The following is a 19532-nucleotide window of genomic DNA, read 5'->3' as shown; positions in this document are numbered from 1 at the left end:
AAAAAATTAATATTTGTCTCAAGAAAAAAAAAACCCTTCAATTATCTCGCTGGAGATATTTTGTCAGTTTATTATTGCTTGAGAGTACTTTTTCAACCCGCTTAAATAGTCTATAACCTCAGTCTCTCTCTAAGTTAAATACTTCAAATTTTTTTGGGCATTCAAGACATTTTAAATGCAGAATTTATCGAATTGTTTGACAAATTTACTCCTATTTAAATTTTAATTATTTCATATTCCTTCCACTAGTTCTGTTAATTAAACTGCTTCTTAAAAATAACTCCTAAAAATGAAATATCTTGCTCTTAATCACTCATAAAAAAAAAAAAATCACTCATGGACAAAGGACTGTTGGATAAAGGACTAGGTTGGATGCAGAAGTTTCAAAATAAGATTCTTTACGGGCTTAGCCCTCAATTTCCCCCAAACACCCTTAATTTTTATTCCTACTCATGCTAAATCTATTTCTTCTAGATTTATGTTTAAAAATTATTGGACAAATATGGAAGGATTCTGGGATGATGTTTACTCTGCTTTCTCGGTTAGGACTTCTAGAAGTCAACTAGCCTCTTTCTCTCACAGTCTGCAATGCCTTAAGAGGACTCTTAAGAATAAGAATTGGGCTTCTTCCAATTTCCTATCCACCTCTTTGTTGGACCTTAAAGCCAAGCAGCATTCTTGCTTGATTGAGCTTCAAAAACAGCCTTTAAACTTGGAACTCAATACTAGTCTGAAATGCATTAATGAGAACCTTGCATCTATGCAATCTCATTGGACTTCTTGGATATCTCAAAGGGCAAAGGCTTTATGGCTCACCTAGGATGAAGATGATCTAGGATTCCTTTTTGCCAAGCTCAGGAATAGAAACAACAAGAATTTCATCAAGGAAATTACCACCAATGAGGTTCATTTTACTTCTCACCCTGATATTTCCAAGGCGATTGTGAATCACTTTAAAACGCTCTACAACCCCACCACCATCCCTACGGTTTCCCCTCTTCAGATCCATCATGGTAAGATGGTTCCTTCTCACTTGCATTGTATGTTGGAGGCCACAGTTTCTTTTGAAGAGGTTAGAATGGTTGTCTTTGAAGGCAATGAAACCTCTGCACCTTGGCCAGATGGTTTCTCATTTGCCTTTTATAGAAAGTTCTGGCACTTAATTGGCACTCATGTTTTTAGTGTTGTTAGCAATTTCTTTGCTTCTGGATCCTTACCTAAAGGGATGAAAGCTACGGTCATTACTTTGATTCCAAAAAGCTCCCATGCAACACACATTAATGATTTTAGGCCGATTTTCCTATGTAATGTTTTTTATAAAATAGTGGCTAAAATCATTGCCAACAGACTCAAATTTATTCTACCTTTGATTATTCATGATAGTCAATCGGGTTTCATTGCTAAAAGATGCTCCACAGATTATATTATTCTTGCTTCTGAAATGCTTAGAGATTTCAAAGGTCCTCACAAGAAATTTTGTGCAAAGCTAGACATCAAAAAGGCATTCAAAAGGGGTTTCCTGAAGTTTTTGTTTCTTGGATAAAAGGTTGTATCTCGGAGGTTCATTTCTCTATATGCTTAAATAGCTCTCTTGAGGGGTTTTTTAACTCCTCTTCTGGCCTTCGACAAAGATGTCCCCTATCTCCTCTCTTATTCTGCATTGTGATGGACGGTCTTTTCAATATTCTCTGTAACACTTCTAATAACTTTAGCTTCAAAGGTATTAGTTGTAGAGAAAATACTATAAACCATCTCATGTATGCTGACGACCTTCTTGTTTTTGGAGTTGCTTCTAGGGAAAATGCTGATTCTCTAGATAGATGTTTACACCTTTTCGGGTCTACTTCTGGTCTTCAAATCAATGCTTCCAAAAGCACTATTACTTTCTCTAGCGATGTTCCTGAGATGCATTATATCTGTGATAAGCTGGGTATTCAACAAGTTAAAGACTCCTTCATCTATTTGGGGCTTCCTATTTCTCCAAAAAGGCTCAATATTTCTCACTTCCAACCACTATTGAGCAGGGTTTCTGCTCTACTTGATGGTTGGAAAATTAAGTTTCTCTCTTTTGCAGGTAGGGTTCAGTTTCTCAAATTCACTATCTCCAACACTATTGCTTATTGGATTAGGGGATCTATCATACCTAAATCTTGTTGTGCCTCTCTCAACAAACTTTGTTCTAGATTTCTCTTTCATAGATATGTTAATGAAAAGAAATTACATCTCATTGCTTGGTCTAAAGTCACTCAACCGAAATGTTCTGGTGATCTTGGTATTCATTCGGTGGAAGCTCTCTATCATGGGGTGTTCTGTTCTATCATTGGCAGGTTTTACAACTCCAAAAATCTTTTAAGTGATTAGTATAAATCTCTGTATACTTTCCCCTGGAAACTACCTCCCACTAATGCTTCTAAATTCTAGAAAAAGATACATGCTACTGCCTTAAATATAAAAGATCACATCTCTTTTACTATGGCATCTGACTGCTCTTTTTCTATGCTCTGGGACCCTTGGCTTAAAGGTTCTCAGATTCCTCATGCTTCAAACGTTTCAATGCTTAATGATAAAATGGTAAAAGATTTCATTTTATGTGGTAATTGGTCTTTGCCCAGCTCGATCCCACCTGTCATCTCTGATGCTATTCTGGATTGTAATATTATGAAGAAATCTGGGATCCTCTGGAATGGGTCTCCTAATTGGGTTTTCAAAGCTTTTATTAACCAATTCTACTCCCATTTACCTACTGTTGATTGGTATAATTCTATTTGGCATAAGAAACATGCGTTAAAATATACTTGCTTTGCGTGGATGACCATCATTGATTCATTGGGAAACTCAAAAAGGGCGGATAATTTGCACCAAAGAGGAATTCTTGTTACTCTAACCTGCTCTCTTTGTCACGGATTTCTGGAAAACCACAGTTATTTATTTTTTGGCTGTAATTTCTCATTCAATATTCTTACCAGGTTACTGCCAGATTTAAATTGTTTCTTTTTGAGACCTACTATTCCGCAAATTTTTGAATTGCTTGAGCACTCGATGATTTATAATAGGCCGGAGAAAGATTTTTGCTGCCTAATTGTTAACTGTATTATATATCATATTTGGAGAGAGAGAAACAACCAGCGTTTCTCTAGCTTAAACACAAATTCTGTCAAAATCATATGCACAATTTCGTCTGCTATTCGCCTTAAGATATCAAAATGGCAAAACAAAGATATGTTGCTGAGGTTTGCTGGTATTTAATTATTTTCTTCTTGTTGGGTCTATGTGCTTTTGCTGGTTATAAGAGCTGTCCTGGAACTTTCTTCTTGCTTTTATTCTGGCATGAGTTTACTGGGTTTAAACTTCTTTTCGGGGGACTGTATTTTTATGTCCTAGTTTTTGGATATTTTGATTCCCCAATTTTTCTAGGAATTACTTTTTGGGGGTTCATGCTGTCCTGTTATAACTGTTCCTTTCAATGCATTTTTGGAGATACCTGGATTATCGGACATGGACAGGATTCTGCACAGGTTCTGTCTTGTTGGCTGGTATTCGTGGAGGATTTGAACAATCGGACAATGATGAGCAAGGCCATCCCCTTCCATTCTTGCCATGGATGGCCTCCTTGGCAACCTGGCTCGAATTATATATTTCTTGTCGCCGGCTGGAGGTTCTGCGACGGCCTTTCTATTTTTCAGCGGCACATCTTTGCAAGGTTCTTAATGGCAACCGGAGCCACCGCCGTGGCAACGTGGGTTTATCGCTGATAATTTTGATGATTGGGGTCTTGGTCTTATTTTTTCTGAGTCCTTATGATTGTATTTTCCTCCAATTGCCTCTCTGTTTTGGCTTTTTGGAAGGTTTTCTGTGTTAGCTGTTTTTCTTTTACATTTTTATCTTTACAGGTTTTACATGTAATTGTTTTTGCCTTTTAATAGATGGGCTTTTTTAGCCCCGGTTTACCCAAAAAAAAAAAAGTTTCCCCCAAACAACCGCGTTGGTCGGTAGATGTCAATGTCGTCAGTGATCGTGCCAGGGGAACGATGTTCGGGCGGCGTTGGTCGAGAATATTAATCAATTCATAAATTTTATAAAAATTTTCTTCTCCTTTTCTCTATATCTAATTCAAAGTTGTCAATGGTAGGTTTGCCAATTTCGATCGATTTGCCTGCTATTCAAATTCACAGGCTGAGCATATTTGTGCCCTAGATTTGGAGGCTAGGGCGGCGAAGATTTGGAGCTATGAAAGCTGCTTCTTCCTCCTGAACTCTAGGACACAAAAGGAGGAAAGGGGGATGAAAGCTCGGAATGAAGAATAAAAAGCAGGAGTTAGGGTTGAATTTGAAAGGTGAAGAAATGCTACTTTCACGAATTTATGCCTAATCCCAATTATATATTTTGATTTCTACACGCTTTTAAGCATTCTTTTTCTGTTCCTGAGCATGATTCTATAGAAATAATCCCATTGCTTTTAGGGAATGGCGATTTGGGTGCCTGCAGTTTTTCAATGATAAATTCTTTATTTTTGCTGGATGGCAAATTAGAACAATTTATAGGGGCACGGGTGTTTTTGTGGATTCGCTCGCATCTCTTTAAATCAAATCACGGCGATACTCTTTTGAATTATGATTATGAGAAGAAAATTATGACCTTGCTTTCTAAAAGGGTGCCAATAAAGATGACAGAAAAGGTGAAAATGAGTGATTGAGAAAGCAAAAAAGGAGAGGCAAGTAGTTTGATCTCTCTTAAATGCATATCATTTTTTTAGTGGTTCGAACTCTTTTAGTCTCTTGGGAAGAAGGGAATTCATGGGTTATTTGGTTGGCTAAAAAATGAATGTAGTGTAAAAGGAATACAGTGTAAAGGAGATGCTTTTGAAGTTATTTAGATGAGTATAAAGAAAATGCAAGTGAATGTTTTTTTTTTAAGTAAAATGAATATAGTGTAAAGTTAAAAAATGATAGCAACATGCGGGTGGCAGCGGCGAGGATGGCTAGAGGCTAGTGGCGGCGGGCAGACAACAGTGGTTGGTGGTGGGCGGAGGGTGGAGGGTGGTGGTGGTGGTTGTTGATGATGGATAGCGGTGGCAGGCGTCAGCCGACGGCAGGAAGCGGCTGGCAACTGGTGATGGCCGGCTTGTAGCGGCGACCAAAGATGGTGGGGGCGGTGGTCAAGCGAGCTTGCTTGCAGTGTAAACGATTCTTACTCAAAATTGGGCTAGTCTAGTATACCTCAAAAATGAATAAAATGATTTACACTATATTTACTTTACTTTGCATTCCTTATTCATCCAACAAAACACCAATATTTTCAAAACCTTTGTATTTTGAATACTTTACACTAATTTTACTTTCAATCAAATAGCCCTGAATGTGGTAATTCATTACCTCCTTCATGTATAACTCTTTTCATACACTGCGCAATTATTTATGGATAACCATTATTTGTCTTTCAAATGCCAAGAGATATGCCAAATAAAAGGTTGCATTTTTTATTTATTTAGCCGACCCTAAATGGTTAGGATAAAGCTAATAATAAAGATGGTGATCTTGATCATTATAATTTTTAGTTATTTTTTTTATTTATTTAAAGCCAACATGTCATTTCCAAACTAAAATTATTTTCTCATATATTAGCTTAGATATTCTGTTGAATAATTATTTTGATAAAAAAATTCTTCTAAATTTGTTGCATGACCTCGACAGAAAATCCCATAAAAATCAAGAAATCCCCAAAATCTCACATATCTCATACTATTCAGCATCGCTTGCGTCATTTCCCATAAATCCCGCAAGTGGCCTTATTTGAATATGATGCCTCATTGTTAAAACAAAGCGAACGAAATCTTCGCTTCATTTTCCTTCTTCCCACTCACGACCTGCTTCCTTGTTCAAACTTCACTCGACACCTCCCTCTTCATCTTTCTCATGATAATAACCTCCACCCAGCCGCAAAAAACTATCTACGCTTCAACCACCACCTTCTCTCTCAATTCACAGGACTTCATCCATCAGTGAACCCGACGCTAGCTGCGACTGGATTCATCGAAGCTCTAGCCTTCCCTACCGCCACTATCGATTATATTTGATCGACCTCAACCAACGCCGTCCCTCCAATCTTCAACGCGGCCTCTTCACCTGCCCGACTCCTCCCTCACAATCAAACCCACACCTGACCTTGCTACAGCCGCCTGCTTCGACACCCATTGTCGATCCTTCACCCATTCGATCCAACAGCCTGCTAGCCCAACACAACGGCCGATTAAACTACTGCCCCTCACCCGACGTCCAGGCCACCTCAATCGACCAGATCCTCCTAGACCTATTCTAATCCCTCAACCCCAACCCCAAGTTGACCTCACATTAAGGTAATCTCTCTCTCTCTCTCTCTCTCTCTCTCTCTCTCTCTCTCTTAATTTTGATTAACATTAATAATATTTACTAAATAAAAAAGAGAAAAAGAAACAAAATGAGAAAAATGCAAAAAAGGAAAGAGACATATTTTGCACATTTCTAACATCACTGATGTCGTTGCCTCGCTCGTCGCACAAGGTATAATACTTAAACTCAAAAAATCCATCCTCAACACTCGTGATGCATCGAAAAATCAAACATACACACATTTCTCTAACGTGGTGGGAGAGAATCCGATGCGGTGCTTGCAGCGAGGGGGTTAGGTCCCGTACACGCTTTTCTCTACGTGGCGGGGATAACCCTAAGTACCTGTGTGCGTGCCTCAGTGCCAGCCGGGGAAAGAACTGTGTTTTCAAGCATGTACCCCTGAAGACCAATACACGTCTTTCTATGTCGTGATGGGATTGAAGACCACAACCACGATGTCACCCGACACTGAACTTGAGCAAAATAATAGGGAAGTGGATATTAAATTTACAAATACATAATCACACTAAGATGCAAATGTTGACTAATAGCCCTAATCATCTAAATGGAGCTTGTAATAAATGCAGCAAACCTACAAACATATGCAAGAAAGTTGTAAGGAAGATATCATGCATATCACCAATACCGGTTAACTTGTGAAAGATGTCTATGTTGCCTATACATACGAAGCGGAGCACCTAATGAATGTGACTTATCGACCAATATGAATCAAGGAATTTGCAAAGTAGTGATATGTTCATAAGGCAAGGGAGTTAATAATGAATGTAATGCATTGCATGTTAGCGACCATAGACAACACAATGAATTTATGAATTCAATAAAAATAAAGTCATGATAAATGTTTCAGCCTGACTGCAAGCGATGACTAGTGATATGCAAGAAATGTAGCATGTCTACAAGCAGATCGAGAAAACTGTAATGGAAATAACCTTCTTGCTGACAATGTCATTTTAAATAAACACACCCAACTCCTGCAAATGATGATAGTGGGCATGCAATGATCGCAAAGGCAACTTCTCCAATCAAATATTTATCAAATGCACGAGTTCCCTGCATATTAAGGAAGTTGACTTGCATATGGACACAGCAAGCTTGCCTACGATTGATCATGTTCCCTGTAGGCATATGCAGAAGCACGCAACAAGTAATGGAGCATTCATATAGTCTACAATAATTTAGTGCCAAGCAAATATACTCATCCCCTGTCAGAAGAGGAATTTGATATACAATGAATACAATAGTTCCCTGCGAACAACAATAATCAACATACAAGGAGAGATTGCTAATGAATGTAAACTCCTACGGACCATTGTAGGAGATCTACTGTACACACTACATGTCATATTCGAAATACATGCCAAAGGGCCACGGCGAATGCAGGGTTATAACAAATGCAAGTGCCTACGGGTTATTACAGGAGACCCGTCGTACACACAACATGTTATTTGCAAGCAATTGCAGGAGACTTGTTAGTGCACGACAATCTACCTGTATAAAGAAACGAGCAACCCACAACGTAGCATCACGCCATCGGATCCGCAACATTCGTGCAAGCAGGTAAAAATCATTTTTAGATTCCGAAATTTGACTTCACATGCTTACCAACGGTTGCCATTTACACAGCTAATAATTGCAAAAAAATGCCTACCACATGCATTAAAATTGGCAGGACGTATCATTCAAACACGTCATTTAATACTGCGGGATGCATTATGTCGCAGTAACGTGTTATACTAACATGCAAATGTGTTGCGTACATATACATTACAACGTGCAAAGCGTATTATGCAAGCATATAATTCAAGCATGCAAAATATGTAGTAACGTGACAGTGCGTTATGTTAATATACAGTCTTATTGTGTATTTATATATTTCAGCATATAAAATGAATTATACGTATACACGCTGCAACACACAAATGCGTTATTCAAGCATATTATCCAACACGCATGTGGGTTCCAAAAATTCGGCCCCGGCCTCCCCGCCACGCATGTTGTGTTTTTTCTTATTTGGCGAGGGAGTTTTAACAAAATAAGTTCCGGGATAAATTTTGGAAGGCATATGAGTTTGTAGATAAGACACCACCCAGAGATTTCGCCCTCATTTTGTGAGGACTTTATGATCTGAGTTCTGGTTTCCTATAGGCGCAAGCCCCTATAGTTAATTACCTCTCCCGATCACGAGAGAGAACTTTCGATTAAGGCTAGTCGTCGATCAGATACGTAGAATATACGTGTTATCCAACATATAGTAGCAGCAATGGGTTTGGAAATTTGGAATTTGAATGTTGATATTTAGAACAAAAATTTCACCATCTTGCACTTAAAGCAGATGGTGAGGGAATGGATGATAGATCCGATCAAGATCCCATAGTTCTGTTGTCCCTAGGGCTGCAAACGAACCGAGCCGAGCCGAGTATGTGAGTGTTCATGTTTGTGTTCATTTAATATCAGCTTGTTCAAGTTTGGTTCATGTTTGTTCGAGCTTTATTGTTTGTGTTCATGTTTGGTTCATTTAAATTTATGAGTGTTCATGTTCGGTTCATGTTCGTTCGTTTAGTGCTTATCGAGCTTGTTCGCGAACATGTTTAATGAATTTTTTTTACTATCAAACAAACACGTTCATGAACATATATATGAATAAACATATTTATAATAAAAGCAATTGTCTATGTAAAAAATGCAATGATTATTTATATTTATTAATTTTATAGTCAAATATTAATTATTTTATCGAGCTTATTCACGAGTTCAAAATCGAACACGAATTGAGCTTTTATCGAGCTTAATGTCGAGCTTGTTCACGAACTTCAAATAATGTTGTTCACGAACATAAATGAGCTGAACGCATTAATGTTCAAGTTTGTTTATTTAAGAATCTAGTATTTAAAATATTGTTCAAGTTTGTTTGTTTAGTTAATTAAATGATCACAAACGAGCTTTAATCGAACCGAACAACGAGTAGCTCGTCGAACGTTTAGTTTGCTTGCAGCCCTAGTCGTCCCGGGCCATCATGGTCCCTGGTCTACTTAGTCAGAGGAGGTAGTCTACCCAACCTGACAGAAGTATCCTTGTCGGCAGCCATGGGTTGCTTCGTCCAAGGGTACCTTATAGACCTGGGATGGGTATTTCCCTAAGGGGACAAATTTAAATTCACCTTAGCTAACAAAGTGTTTTGTGCCATATCAATCATATCCTATTGATTCATATCTCAAGGATTTGATGCCAATAAGGAACGTATCGGCGCTGACCATAACCGGTATTTCGTGGTGCCATTTGGCGGCAAAATCACTCGGTTCAGAGGGCCCCGGGTCATAACCGTTTATCCTGTGGTGCCATTTGGCGGCAAACACCGGTTAGAGGACACGTACCATGTCTTTACTAGCATGAGATTGTTTGAGAATGGATCCTAGTGATATTTTCGACTGAGCATTTGGCTCTAAGTGAGCTAAAGTTATATTTGAATTTGTCCACCTTGGCAAACTATTGTGGATGGTAGATGGATTTTGCTTTAAGCATTGATCGATTTATTTCAAATTTTAAATATTTGGGATTTTAGAATTTGTTGGATTTTGGGCTCTGGGAAGTTTTGGATTTTTGGATTTTGATGGGCATTTGGGTGGCATTATGAAAATATTTGGAATTGACCCCTCCGGTTGAGATTTTCATTCAACACGGTCATCATCGGGTTGTTTGGGGTTATTTCTCTGTCAACTCGACCAAGCTATTGATCGAGGATTGGGTTTCGTACGCTTTATGCCCTTGATAGCGAATTCTCATTGTTATAGGCCTTGAAGGCCTAATATGAATGTTTTAAGACAAATATGACGGTCGCCACAACCGTATATTTGTTTGTTAGTTCGAACCCTGTCGACTTCTATTGACCCGTATAGAAGGATCGGTTTCGAACTTAAATTCACTTGTCAACCCGCGCAGCATCCCTAGACATCACGTGTCTACCAATAACACGCTCGCCGGGGCCCATGCGGGTGTTTCGGGGCATTTTATAATTGAACTCTGCCCACTCCTTTTATCTACTTAGGAGGATTGAGTTCAAAATTTGATAACCCGCGCAACATCCCTAGACGTCACGGTATTTCTATAACACGCTCGTCGGGGCCCATGCGGGTTTTGTGATTGCTTTTACCCCTTTTAGTGTACCTATGTGTATATAAATTACTGTGTACGTGCGGGTGTACTTTGAAAGTATTTGTAGACGCCTTCTGTCCGCTTGCATAGAAGTTACGGATTCGGTGGCGTGGCGTTGTAGTTGTGGATGCCTTCTGTCTGCTTGTACGAATGTTGCAGATCCGATGACGTGGCGTAGCAGCTTTTGAATAAAGTTGTTCGCTGCTTTGTACATGTAGACTGTCGTGCACTACTCGTTGCTTTATGCAAATGGATTGTAGTGCACTAACGAATCTCCTGCTTTGGATCATATGAGCTCGTACTTGTCATATTCTTCATGCATTTTGTTGTGATTTTTGGTCTTTTCAGTACATCCGCTACTGTTGCATCTAGGTAGGTAGATGTATTCCTTCACAGACTGAAATTGACTTCAGGATACTGCATTTACTGAAGTCTTTCTGCATCTACTCATAAGTGGCATGATGCACATACATCTGTCTTTGTAGAGTGCTTGTATATATTGCAGATATTTTGTTGTGTATAAAGGCTTTTGCATTTGTCACAGTTCTTCCATATTTATCTATAGATGCTCATTATAAATTTATTCTTCAAGAACAAGTTATTACCTTTGCACGGATATCACATGTATTTATTGTCTTTTGTATGCATGGATATTCTACTTGCTTGCTAGCATTAGATTAAAAATCTAGAACATCGTCATTCAAGATTTATATTTTTGAATTTGTTGTGCAATCATAGACCTAAGGGTCCCAAGTCCTTGTATTCATGACTTTGCAATCAAACTATCATTCTCATGATCTTCTTATCACTTACAAATAGGTTAATTGCAAGTTTATTGTCTTCAAATATGATTCACAAATATAACTTGCAATCTATATGATGGATTTGATATTCATCCATCTCTTCATCTCAATTAAGATGATCAACACAAGTGGCTTATTATTGTTCAAATAAATTACCATTTCAAATCTTGAAATAAATTTGTGTATGAGTCCTTGCTTGCTTGGATGAGATTTGGATGGATTGCCCTCCTTAATTAACATTCGCATTCTCATTAGAATGATAATTCCATAAGAACATTGATTATCCTCCAAATCACATTCTTTAAAGCTCCTCCATTGATGTTTATTTGAGTACTTCAACTTGTGTTTATGAATGACTTAGATCTCTTTGGTTAGCATTTTGCATTCAACTTGAGATGACAATTCTTTAACATTCCATTAAAGTTTTGATATCATTTTCAAGTCAAGCTCTTTATAATTGTCCCAAGTCACAATCTTGAGTCATTGTTCTTTCGAGGACACCGCGGCCGTGTATTTTTTGATCCCCCACCACGCTAAGAAAAGCGTGTATGGGTATTTGGAAAATATTTTGCAAGAAAGGCAGTTATTTCCCCGCAAGTGGGCACTTATGGGTATCCCCGCTTCGTCGTACGCATCGCACCGGACTCCCTTCCCACCACGCTAAGAAAAGCGTGTATATGCGGGGTTTCCAAGGCAATACGAACTTCGAAGAAGGGATTTTAGGTGATTACCTGCTTCGTCGCAAGCGTCGGGACGCACATCGTCCCACCACGCTAAGAAAAGAGCGTATAGGTGGTCGTTTTGTCTCGACAAATGCGTTGAAACGGGTTCTCGGAGTTTTAGGGTTTAGAATGGTTATACCTGCGCGGGGTTGTAGATGTCGGCACGTAGATTGAGGGAGAAAAAGGTAAGAGAGGTATTTTTCTTTTTATTTTAATTAACTATAACTAATTTTAATTAAGAATAATTAGTTATAATTAATAATAATTAATTACTATTAAAATATTAATTACAATTAATTATGTTTAATTAATTAATAATTATTTATAATTAAAAATAAATAATCATAATTAAATTATGATTAATTTATAATTAATTAATAACTAATTATAATTAAAAAAAAGAATTATAATTCAATTTTAAGTCTTTGTGTATGCGTTGTGTGTGTGAGTTTGCCTTAAATGGCCTAAATGTCCCAAAAAAAAAGAATTAATTATAAATATCTATAACTAATTCTAATTAATTATAGTTAAATAATAACTAATTATAATTAGCTATAATTAATTATCTTTAACATAACAAATCATAACTAATATTAATTATAATTAACTGTAAGTAATTATAACTAATACTAATTAACTTTAATTAATGAGTAATTAAATATAACCAATATTAATTAGTTATAGTTAATTAGTCTAGAGAGAAAGAATGACTACCTAGGCTTGAGTGGAAAGGGCTCGGGTTAGAGAGCTCGGCTCAACTTAAATTGGTTTGGCCTAGGGCAAGAGGGGTCGCGGCTATATGGGGATTGAACAGGGAGGAGCGAATCTGGAGTTCGAAGGTTTGGCGGCACTGGTAAGGGAGAGCGGGGCTGGATTTGGTCGGAGAAGCAGAGGCGAGTATCGGCCCTTGCTTGTGGCTTCGGTGAGTTTGAAGAAAACTCTCTCTCTCTCTCTCTCTCTCTCTCTCTCTCTCTCTCTCTCTCTGTTGCAGGAGATCGGGAGGTTGGATGTCGGGCAGAGGGGGTTCGGCCATGGGAGGTAGCGACAAGATTGAGATGCTCGGGCTAGGGCAGAGAGATTGATCCGGGAACCTTTGGCTATGGCTTGGAGTCGAGAGCAGTTCGCGTGGAGGAGGAAAGAGCTAGGGGGAGAGCAGCGAATGGAAGAGGGCTTTTTCTTTTCGTCTGTGCAACAAAGGCTTCGGTCACATTTTATAGAGGTGAATGTGGTAATGATCGAGACAGCGATGCAGGATTTGTGCCGGGTTTGCGGAGAAGTGATGCTAATGATGCCAGATTAGCGTGATCTCGGCATGATTTGAGGATCCGACGGGTATGAAGTTTGCACGTTAGATTTCTTCCTTCTTCTTCTTTTTTGTTCTCTATTGCATGCTATACAACTACAATATAGCGGGACGGCATGCTATGTTGACATGCAAATATATCATGCACTATCTGAAAGTATTAAATCATCATACAAATGCATTATGCAAACAAACAAGCAATGCATTGATGCATCATATACATATACACATGTAAATAGGCAAACGTGTTGCTTGTTGTTGACCCCTACAACCAACCCGAATCTTAAATTTGATAAAAAAAGGATTCAGTTTGAATATGGATTGCATTAAATTTGATTATGCACTAGTCGAGGAAGCAAATTAAATGACGAACACCAAGCTTCTATTAATGGGGGCTGATTTGTACAGAAACATTTCTCTTCTATCTATAGTGGGCCATGGCAGTATGGGAAAGACAACTCTCCTACAACATGTTTATGAAGATGAAATGACAAAGGAATTTGATCTTAAAACGTGGGTTTGTGTTTCCTACAACTTTGATATAAAAAAAAAGAGTCATTGCATATATGTTGGAATCTTTTAAGAAGGAAAGGCCTCGTTTGGAGACACTTCAAGATAATCTTCGGACTGAGATAATATCCAAAAGTTCTTTCTTGTGCTGGATGGCGTTTGAGAGGATGACAAGATAAAAGTAAATGGAAGAAGATGCTCGTCCCTTTGGCTTTTGAGAATTATGGTAGTAAAATTCGATAACAATTCGAATGGGCTCGTCATATTGATGATTGCAAAGGATCTCCATTGGAAACTAAAGCCATCGACGGTGTTCTGGAGGATAACTTGGATGAAAGGCATCGTAGGGCAGTTCTAGAAAGCAACCTATTGGGGACTGCATTGGGTATCATTCAACCATCTCAAGGAATGACTAAAGAGGATATCAGAGGAAGGAATGTTGTAAGCATAAATGATTCTTGTCACTTAAGAATCAAGCTTCTTCAAAATACTAAAAATATCGAGAAGGCTTATAGTGTCAGAATATATGCTGAGAAGAGAATCACATATTTAATCTTATATTGGAATTTTACTAATTTGGAGAAAGCCTCAATTTCACTAAGAATGTGCTTGATGATCGACACCTAAAATTAAAGTGTGAGGCTGATCGAATGATGTCGGATCAGGAAACGGATAGCATCATTGCGTCCGAAACGTCGTTGGCATTCAGGATATACATTTTATTTAATAAATTTGGATCATCCGAGACGATGGTAAATTTCTAGGCGATGCAAAAGTGATATAAAGGCCTGCGCTACGATGGAAATGAGCCCTCGAAGATGCTCGAATGACCTCAGATCGACAAACAGATAGTGTCATCGCGTCCGGAACGTCGTCGACATTCGGAATATACATTTTATTTAATAAAAATGGATCATTTAAGATGGTGATGAATTTTTAGGTGATGCAAATGTGACGTAAAGGCATGCGCTACGAGGGAAACGAGGTCTCGACGATGTTCAAACGACGTCCAATCGACGAACGGACAACGTCATTGCGTCCAGAACGTCGTCGGCATTAAGAGTCTACATTTTATTTGATCAAATTGAATTATTTAAGGTAGCGTCGTAAATTTCAAATGCGATTCAAATATATTGCAAAGGCACGCATTTCGAGGGAGATTAGCCTCGACGATGATCAAACGAAGTCCGATCGACAAACGGACGGTGCCATTGCGTCCGGAACGTCGTCGCCATTAGGAATATACATTTTATTCAATCGAATTGGGCCATTTAAGGTAGCGTCGTAAATTTCAAAGGTGATTTAAATATGTTACGAAGGCATGCGCTACGAAGGAAACGATGTCTCGAACATGCTCGAATGATGTCCGATTGCAAAACAGATTGTGTCATTGGGTCCGGAACACCGTCAATATTATGAATACAGTGCCAATTTGTTTGAATGAAGTTTTGCACGCAAATCGAGACAACACGCACTTCGAGGGAATTAAGCCTCGTCGCCGCCCAAACAACGTCCGATGGAAAAACGGACTGCTCCATTACGACCGGGACGTCGGCAATACCCTAAATACACTCCCAATTTACCTAATGTTTATGTTCGACAAAATTGACACGCTAAACGAGGTGATTACACATATTTCGATGTGATATGCACACAAATCGAGGAGTTGCGCAAATTCAGAAAATTCTAACGAAGTGTCGTGTAGATATCATTTCAAGTGGACAAATAATAGCATGATATTGACCTTGCATTAATTTGATTAAAAATATATATACAAAAAAATCTATATACAAAAAAAAATCAAATGGGCAGCAGTCAAATGAAACGTTAAATCTCATTAATCTCACCTCGTATCTCTTCGGATTTTCTGCTCTGAATTTGGATTAAATCCCGTAATTCCCGCTGAAGCGAAATATTGAGCGGACTTTGCCTCGCCGAGTGCGCAGTTCCTTCTTTAAAACAAGGCTGAAGAGAGCTTTAGTTTTTTTTACTACTACTATTCCCTCTCCCATGCACGCAAGCTCCAGGTGAACGTCTGTTCTTTATTCGCAAGTTTCTTTCTAGCCTCTCACGGTTCCAATCGCAAGACGTCCACACCTCTGCCTTCGCCTCCCACCTCTCGTCCAAGCCGTGAAATCCCCTCTTCTTCAAACGCCGACCTCACCTCAGCAACTGAGCAACACCGTTCAGCCTCCTCCGTGTAAACGCACACAGCTCCTCTGCGTTCCAAGCCAGGGAAGTGCTCACAACGCGCAACTAGTTTTCACAAGCCGAACTTCTGTCTCTGATTAGCCTGCTTCATCCTTGCTTTAAGCAAGAGAAAAGGTAAAGAGATTCCTGACAGCCATGTGAAAAAAAAAAAGAATGGGTGCACAGTATACTTTTTTTTTCTGCAAAGCCAAGTAAATTTCACAAATCAAATATACTTTACGTCAACTTTTTATTAAAAAAAAAAAGAAAAAGAAAAGGACAAACAATTTTGGAGAAATACTCTCTCTCCAGGTAAAGAAATTAGTTGGTCCTTATGAGAAACGTGTCATGCAAGATATAAGTATTAAACAATACTTTGAGAAAGCAAAATCATAAAAAAAAAGAGGTTGCACTTAAAGTAGAGATGATGGGACAAAAGCCTGCATGTTGTTTTAAAAAAAAAAATTTATTCATGCCAACAGAAGTGTTGAAGGAATGGAATGAGTATTAGAGAACTTCTCTTTTGGATCCAGTAAATCGATGCGAGTTCAGGACTAGACCAAGTTTTCTTTTATTTATTTATTTATTTACTTATTTTAAAGGCCTGACAACATGAGTATAAAGAAATCCATAGAAGAAAGTTTGGACAGATAAAATGTTTAGTTTTTTTTTAAGCGTTGAGATAATTATATACATATTTAGAAGTGCATATGGTAGTTCTTCTTGCAATTCCTGCAACTACATATTCATAATCATTCAAGCTTACACTGCAGGCTAAAAAAATTTAATCTTTGATGTAAGTTTCATTAAATCATATTCTTGCATACGGTATCAGTAGTTATTACTGCTTTTATTCTATTGATAAAACAGTGATAATTGTAATTGTTTATAGTATTAATGATTGTCATTATTAGTAGTGAATATTACCGAAATGTTATGGCTTATATATATATGTATATTGTTATGTGTATAGTTATTGTAAAAAAAAAAGAAGAAAGAGATTTCTCCAAAAAAAAAAAGAGAGAAAAAAAAAGAAAAAGAGAGAAAAGGAGAAAAAAAAGAGAAAAGAAAAAAAAAAGAGAAAAAAAAGAGAGAAGGAAAAAAAAAGAGAAAAAGAGAGAAAAGGAGAAAAAAAAAGAGAAAAGAAAAAAAAGAGAAAGAAAAGAAAATTTTTGTCTCGACTTTTGAACCCTTGTTTGCTCTCTTACCTCGGCATGCGTGTCGAGTTGGTGGTCTGCCTATACACGCTTTTCTTAGCGTGGTTGGAGAGGCAACCGGCGCGACACCCACGACAAGGTAGGCGAGCGATCCTCGGTTCCAAATCTCTTCTTCGGAGTTCGTAGCGCACCGGAAAACCGCCTATACACGCTTTTCTTAGCGTGGTGGGATGGGAACCCGGTGCGACGCGTACGACGAAGGAGGGATACCCATAAGTACCCGCTTGCGGGGAAATAACTGCTTTTCTTGTAAAATATTTTCAAAAAAAAATACTTTTTTTGCAAAATACCCATACACGCTTTTCTTAGCGTGGTGGGGGATCGAAAAATACACGACCGCGGTGTCCTCAAAAGAGGGCATCTACTATACACGCTTTTCTTAGCGTGGTGGGAAAGGCCCAGTTTTCCGTAGTTTTCCCCTAAACGGGGGAGACGCCGGAAGGCTGCCAAAATTTCGGGTGAACATAATGCTTTATTTGGACTTAAGTGGACTCAAACTCAAGTCATTATTTGAACAATTTGGACATTAATTTGCACTTGCAAGGACTACAGGGGACTCGAATGAAGGGAAGAGGCTCATCTTGAGCCTGAACTGAACTTGAACTCGGACTTGAACTAAATGGACTTAAATAAATTCAAACTAATTTTAAAAAAAAAATTTAAAGCTTGATTTGGACTCAAGCAAAGTGATAACAAAAATGAACTTGCAAACGATCATCAATATGAAGAAAATGGAGAATGTAATTAAATGCTCATGATTGAAAATGTGAATCTTAACAAGCAAAGTGAAAGAAAATTGCAAAAGTTAATGATTTGATTACAAAGCAATGATGTGAGCTTTTGGATCAAACTAATTAACTCATAACATAAGATTTGATTAATCTTTGAGCAAAGTTCATGAAATTACAAGGCATGTGACAAACTATTTCCAAATCATCATGCATGTTGGAAATGATATGTGGAGGCAAGGAGTATAACTTTCCTACAAGCAAAGAGCTATGCCAAAATGATTTGCAAATTTTGGCATGGAAATAACAATTGAGTTGTAAGAATTGTTGCAATTAAAATGAAAATATTGATGAATAAGCTACATTCATCATACAAATTGCAATGAATTTTTGAGAACGAAGAAATGATTAATGTAGCTTGTTTATAAGGAGCACAAGATTTTGGAGGTATGTTTTGATCATAAAGCCATCATATGATGACTTTAGAACAAGCATTGAATAATAATTGCAATCATTATTATTCAAATAAGGATCAAATGAATTGCTTGTGAGAACCTTCGATTGAATATTATGATTGCTATTTGGTCATTTAAATTCATCCAAATAAATATCATGCAAGCAAGCAAGGACTTAGGGGATGCAAAATCCCTAACTTGTCACTCATGAACAACAAATTCAACTTGATTTCCAAAGTTTATTCAAAGCTTCTTCAATGAACATTATTGTAATGATGATTGCTAGTGCCACAAGACTCTCAAATTATCCATGGGTCAGATTATATAAACTTCATGCAGTGAATGTTATGGCTTCTACCTAGTCAACAATGATGAACACATGAGTAAAACAGTAGTTGCATACGCATGCTGAAGGGGAAAACATATTGAACATGATAGATAATTGATGAATGCGTGGGGAGGGCATCAACAATGGATGTAACTTATTCAGCGGTTAACCTCAGTTCATAGATGAGCCCCTTCATCTATCTGCAGATAATATGGGTTGACACGAGACGAATACAATCCACACTCGATGAATTCATCAAGAGGTAGAGATGAAGGAATCTAAAGACGTTTCCATCATCAACAATGATCAAATTCTAAGAAAAGACACGATCAGTTTCCTACAAGCAGAAAAGTTCAATGACATTGTTAGAGACCTGTTGTACATTCGACATATGTTTTGCAAGCAAATTGACAAAAGATCTGCAACACATACGATCTCTCTACGAAGACAGATGTATGTGCCACATACCACTGATGGGTAGATGCAGAAAGACTTCAGTAAATGCAGCATCCTGAAGTCAATTTCAGTACGAAAATGAAGACATCTACCTACCTATCTATAGCAGTGGAGGATATACTACATGAGATCAAATACCACAACAAAATGCATGAAGAATACGACAAGTGCAATCTCCTACGACCTAAGGTAGGAGATTAGTTAGTGCACTACAATCTACCTGCGCAAATCATGCAAGTAGTGCACGACAGTCTACCTGTACGAAGCAGCGAACAATTCTATCCA

The 19532-nt window shown here is 38.0% G+C and overlaps 1 long non-coding RNA gene across 1 annotated transcript in view; it reads left to right on the top strand.

The window, feature by feature from the left end:
* The first annotated feature begins 4200 nt into the window (after positions 1-4200).
* Positions 4201-19532, top strand: part of LOC110103738 — a 34071-nt gene continuing 18739 nt past the window's right edge. Inside the window, exon 1 of the long non-coding RNA XR_003701201.1 lies at positions 4201-4333. This is a non-coding gene — a long non-coding RNA (uncharacterized LOC110103738). The remainder of the gene's footprint in view (positions 4334-19532) is intronic.

This window comes from Dendrobium catenatum, unplaced genomic scaffold, assembly GCF_001605985.2.
Source record: "Dendrobium catenatum unplaced genomic scaffold, ASM160598v2 fragScaff_scaffold_716, whole genome shotgun sequence".
NCBI lineage: Eukaryota > Viridiplantae > Streptophyta > Magnoliopsida > Asparagales > Orchidaceae > Dendrobium > Dendrobium catenatum.
The sequence above is the reverse complement of the archived record's forward strand: the minus strand, read 5'-3'. Positions and strand labels throughout refer to the sequence as shown.